Source organism: Aethalodelphis obliquidens, unplaced genomic scaffold (assembly GCF_003676395.1).
Source record: "Aethalodelphis obliquidens isolate GAN/ISIS:26980383/991018 unplaced genomic scaffold, ASM367639v1 scaffold20, whole genome shotgun sequence".
In the NCBI taxonomy this organism is placed as follows: Eukaryota; Metazoa; Chordata; class Mammalia; order Artiodactyla; family Delphinidae; genus Aethalodelphis; species Aethalodelphis obliquidens.
The window spans coordinates 3,305,716-3,311,715 of NW_020837964.1; positions in this window are offsets into that span (position 1 = coordinate 3,305,716).

The following is a 6,000-nucleotide window of genomic DNA, read 5'->3' on the forward strand; positions in this document are numbered from 1 at the left end:
ATCCTGCCCTGCAGCTCAGAGCTGGTCCTTCCAGAGTCCAGCTGTTCTGTCCATCACCTCTAATGCCTGGAATTTACTCAGTGCCGGCCTCACTCACTTTGAGGAGCTCAAAGCCATTTGCAGATCCTGCTGGGAAAATGGCTGTCCCGCGGTCAGCCAAGCTCTCTGCTAAATTACTTCCGGGCGAAGAGGCCGTTCTCAAGACTCACGGAGCCCTGGGGTGCCTTTACGAGCAGGCTCTGCGCCCGCGGAAACCCCAGGAGGAAGGCGCCGCTCCTCCAGGCCTTACGGGATTATCCAGGAGGGGCAGCGTTCCGCATAATTACGGGAGTGTGGTTATCCAGGCCGGCTGATGCTCTACGCACGCAGCCACACGCCAGGCCACCACCCACATCCGGGCAGAGGGAAACTGAGGCAGGAGTGGACCTGGGCAAGTGGGGCAGGCCGGCAGCAGAGAAGAGGGGAGTGCATTTTGGTTGGGGGCCTGGGGGAGCAAAGCAGATGGGGAGCAGCCTGGGACCCAAAGGAAATTAAGTATTTTTCCAGTTTCAGCAAGGAGTCACTTGGCATTCTTCCCAAATGTGTCTCCGAAGTAGCCCACCTTTGAAACCAGCTTCACGCGGGCAGAGCCTCAGACACCCTGTGGACCCCACACCTCCCCTGGGCCTGCAGGAAGATCGGGGGGGCGGTGCTCAGAGCTGCCCCCCGCCCCGCCCCAACCCCCCGCAGCCTCTAACCCAGCTGACTCCTGGCCCTTCCTTTACTCAGCCGTCGGGACACTGTGTGAGAGCAGAAGGCGTAGAGAAGAGTCCCCTGCAGGCCCCGCCCACAGGCCCTTCAGTGCGGTGAAGGCCACAGCTGGTGCGCAGACACACAGGAGGAGCTTGAGTTCCTAGGTAAGGGCCGTCCCTCTGGTGGACGGAAACTGGGGCAGAGAAGCATCCCAGGTGGGCCTCCCACCTGAGCAGCCAGGGAGGCGGGACAGAGCCAGGACGTAGTGGCAGGGAGTGACCAGCCACCGGGAGTGTGGGCAGGTTGAGACCACTATCCCTGGCTGCTACCACCCTGTTGCTCGGCTATCCCTGCAGCTCCACCCTGCCCCCCAGCCCTGTGGGTCTGGGGGATTGGGTGGTAGTCAAAACCTGGCAGTGGGGGCGGGAACTGTCAGCCCGGGGGTCGTGCCTGGGGGCCAGGGTGACCGCTGACTTATCTCGTCCTTTCCATTGGCGCCTCTGATGTCTCACATACCCGAGCATCCAGACCAGGCAGTGTGCCCCATGCCCAGCATAGAAGAAGTGTGGGTGCTGTGTGTACAGGCTCCAAAGGGCAGGGGAGCAGCATTTAGGACGAGGAGGAACATTCCAGTGAATCGTGGAAAAGGAAGTGTTCCTCTATGCACACAGGTCTCCCTCCTCTGCGCAAATAAGCAAGGGCTGCCCTGTGGTCAGAATGTGGGATGTGAGAGCACATGCCCACCCACTGCCCATCTTGCCTGGTATCTCCTGTGAAATACCCTTGATGGTGCCAGCTTCCTGCGCCACCTGGGGGGCACCTGTCAGAACCTCAGAGACAGATGCTGCAGGGAGACCCCTGGAAACGTGTGTCTCTGAGAAGCTCCTCTAGCAGAGCCTGGCTGTCCGTCTCACTGTCCGTGGATGAGTCTGAGGTTAGAGCTGAGCCGTCCTCACCTGGCCCACGTGACGGCCCACCTTGGTCTGGCCCTCCCACCCCAAGCAGAGGGGCTGGACCAGTGTCAGGAATGTCCTTTGACGCGTGTGGCGACAACAGAATTCTAGAAGCCAGGACGAGTCTGGGAAAAGTGCCACCACGGTCATTTCCCTCCGGCCTCCGGCTGCGCCTGGGCCCCCTTCGCGCAGCGGCCTTGGCTTCAGCCCTGTTACAACACAATGACGTGCGTGGGAGCGGTGAACACGGCAGAGGCCAAGCTCAGCCGTGGACAGCGTTTAGTTACCCCCAGGACTGCGCCCAGCGGAGCAGAGGCCGAGTTCTCCAGCCTGACCTGCTGCAAAAGGCCTCTGGTCCTCCCACTGGGACGGCTGTGTTCTTGGCATGGGAGCCGAGAACGCACTGGTGACCCCTACACCCAGCTCCGTTTACTCTGCCTCTCAGGCTCTGGGCTTTAATTGCAGGAACATTCCTCACTCCAGGGTGGGGGGCGTGGAGGGGGATGTCAGAGTGGAGCCTTTCAGCGATGCTTCCATCTGAACTGCAGAAGGCTTCAGAGCTAAGCCTGGGGAAGGTGCTGGGGGAAGAGGCCTGCCTTCCCTTCTGGGACTGGGGCGAGCGCTGGCTTTGGGTGGGTTTTCCAGGTCTGAGCAAACGTCCTTGCCAGGGCTGACTTGGGTCTCATCAGCTAACTGGAAAGCCCTGGTCTCTCTGCCAGCCTGGTCTCACCCCCCAACCACAGCTCTCGGCCACGTGTGAAGACCTCGCAGCTCTCCACCTGCAGGTCATGCCATCGCCTGCTCTCGTCTGGCCTGCTACATGGCTTTGAAGCATCTGGGCTAGGGTCAGGGTTGCTTTCTTGCCCCGAGGCTGCTTGTCTGGCATCTCACGTGGGCGGCGTCATTGGAGCACAAGAGCCTCTCCCAGCACCATTGTTAGGGGTGGGGGCGATGGCAGGGTGCTGAGTTCTGCTTCTCCTCCCTGAGGCCACAGGCGGCCTGCTCACAAGGGGCGCACAGTGACAATGGAGCCTGGACACCCTTCCTCCCAGGCTCTCAAGTCATCAGGTCAACCATCCCAGTAAAGCCAGTGCGGTGACCGGCGTGCCCAACACTCCCAAACTTGGGGAGCCCACCCCAGTCCCGAATGCCAGACCTTTCCCCTTCTGCTTTGTGAACCACTTCCTGACATTCCCCCACTGACCCTAGTGTCACCCCCTAGGACCCCACAAGACTCCCACAGCTGCGTTCCTAGGGGAGCCTTCCAGAAATGGTCCCATCCTCGCTCTGTCTCTTCTCCCCTGCCGTGGTTTCGATCCTCCGCCACGTGGGTTTCTGTCTTCTGCGGGGCTCCGGCTGGCTCATCCCCCTATCCTCGAGGCCAGAAACTGGGAATGTGAGCCAGGGATTAATGGCACAGAGTAAGCTTCCGAAAGCCGCGGGGCCCATTGGAAGGCCTTAGCTTACAGATAATTTCCCTTCTCTGCGAAGGCCAGGCATTTAGTCCATATGGGCAGAGTCAGGGGACAGTCAGCCAGCAGGAGCAGGGAGCCGCCACAGCCCAGATGGCCGCCCAGGAAGAGCAAGCGACCGTGCCCAGCCTGAGGCGCGAGACGGCCACTGACCTCTTCTCCTAGAGGTAAGAGCTGGGGCGCTGGGACCCCCCCCCCGCTGTGCCTCCAGACCCCCAGAAGGCGTGGGCGGCCCCCTCTCTCTGTCCTCACTGTGGAACTCCCTCCCGCCAAGTGCCCAGCAGTGTGCCAGTTACTTTCCTGTCCTCTCCTGAACTGTACAAACTGTACCTTTATGCAGAATGCACTCCTGGATTTTTTTAATGTAAAGATTGAAGTTTATGCGAGAGAAAGACGTGGCAGTGCTGCCGCTTCTCACTCCCCACCCCGTCACCAAACCAAAGTGAGCCGTTCCAGTTTCGTTCAATGAGGTATTGAAGTGACCCGGGAAAAGCAAGTCCGCTTTCTTCTCACTGTCGGCCGGCAGTGCCCACGGGGAGGAGGATGTTGGTCTGCGGCACAAATCTTTTCTTCGTGGAGGAGAGCTCGCTGCCGTTTTCAGGCTGCAGGGAGGCTGTGACCCCCTCACTCCCCAGCCCAGGTAGTTGGGGGCCTTCCATGGAGGGGAGCTGCTCTCTGGGGCCCCAGGGTAACTTGAAGGTGGATTTGGACTTGGAACTTCCCCTTCTGCGTGCACCCCACCCTGTTGGATATTTTTGTAGCTGGGAGATGTCCTCAGCAGCATTTAATAAGCAGATGGAACTTGGTGCGCTTGGGGGTCCCCTAAAGTTGGTGGGGGGCACTATGGTCTTCCATAGACCATATGGCCCATCTCTTCCATAGACGGGCTTGTTCGTGCCGGGGAGAGGGCTGTGAGCCGTCTGCGGCCAGGGTGGGCACCCCCTGCCTCTCCAGGGATTAGCATAGGTCCTGTGCCCTGGGGCTGATTTGGCACCTGCAGACTTGAAAAATAATTTTCAATCTCTGCAAAAGGAAAGAGAATCGGCACTGATTCGAGGCAGTCTACAGAAGGGGTCAAAATGCCAGTTCTGAACCTGGCTGGCTGAGTTCAAATCCCAGTTGCACCATTTACTAGCTGGTAACGCTGGGCGACTTAACTAACTCTGCCTCGGTATTCTCATCTGTAAAATGGGGATAGAGATGCCTGCTTTTTTTTTTTTTTTTTTTTTTGGCTGCACTGCGCAGCATGTGGGATCCCAGTTCCCCAACCAGGGATTGAACCTGTGCCCCCCACAGTGCAAGAGTCCTAACCACTGGACTGCCAGGAAGTCCCAAGGATGCCTGCCTTTTGTACCTGATGTCATTAAGTCAGTTCATTTGTGTTTGGCACTTGGCAAGCACTCAGTAAACACTCAGGACTGTTACTAAGAGCTTCTATTACCCGATGCTGGTCATGAAAAAGTGGCCACGTTTTTGCCCCACGTCAACTCAATGACACAGGTACCATTATCCCATCTTTCAGGTGTGGGAAATGAAGCACAGAAGACAGGTGACTTTCACAAGGCCACTCATTCATTCATTTTTTTTTTTTTACATTCAGAGGCGTTTTAATTTTTTATTATGAAATATTTCACGCATAGGAAAGTACAGAGAATACTTTAACACACACTTATGTACTTAACATATATTAGCATTTTGCTGTATTTGCAGAATTTTTTAACAGATCAAATGTTGAGATAAGACTCCCTTTGTCCTCCTCTCTTACTCCACCTTTCTCTCTCTCGAACCGATCACTCACCTGAAGCTGGTGGGCACCCCCTCAGATAGTCCTACAGTGTTCTTATGTACAGTTATAGACTGCTTTGTCTTTTTCAAAATGCTCCAGTAAACTTCATATCATACCATACAATCTTGCTTTCTCCCACTCAGTATGCTTTTGAGTATTTCTGTGTGGATGCCCGCAGACCTAGCTCGTTCACATTGGGTGCTGTGTGGTCTTCCATCGGACGAACAGGTCATGATAACACGCCACAAATTGTCTATTCGGTCTTCTGACCAACAGAGCCTTTCCAAGTTTGCTATTTTATACGCGATGCTACAGTGAACACCCCCCATGCCCCCTCCTGGCGCTCGTGTGTAGGCTTCCCAGGACACAGACCCCCTCCGTGGGGAGGCTGGCTGGCGGAGGTTAGCTTCCCCAGATGGTGCCCAGTTGCCCTCCAGTCGCCCCACTTCCACTCCCTGAGCAGCTCTCTGGCCAGGACCAGCACTTTTAAGTTTTCATTTCAGTGGATGTGGAGTGGCACCTCCTCGTAGTAATTCCTTAAATGCGTACCAGCGGCCGGAGCTGGCCAGGCACTGTGCACGGTTATCAAATGGCAAAGCAGGGACCAGGGGCCCACGGAGGATACTCTAGACAGAACACCCCTGCTCTTGTGTCCCGTAGCGCTTAGCAAGCTCTGATTTGCATAATCGGTTACTTACATGTCTGCACACCCCCACGCCCCGTCCGCCCCAAGGAGCAGTGACCCCGTTCAGCGGAAGGTTTGGGTGTTACTGTTTTTCGCACCTCTAGATCCCTGCTGCCTGATGTGGCAGCCATGTGTGTCTCCTGAGGACTTGAAGTGCAGCTGGGCCAAATCAAGATGCGCTGAGTGTAACATACATACCGGCTTTGGAAGAGTTAGCATGGAAGGAAAGCATGTAAACTATCTTGTTAATAATTTTTATATTGATGACATGTTGAAGTGATCATTTTTGGATAAATCAGGTTCAATGGAATATGCTCCTAAAATGAAAATCACTTGTTTTAACAAGGCTACTAGGAAATCATAAATGATAAA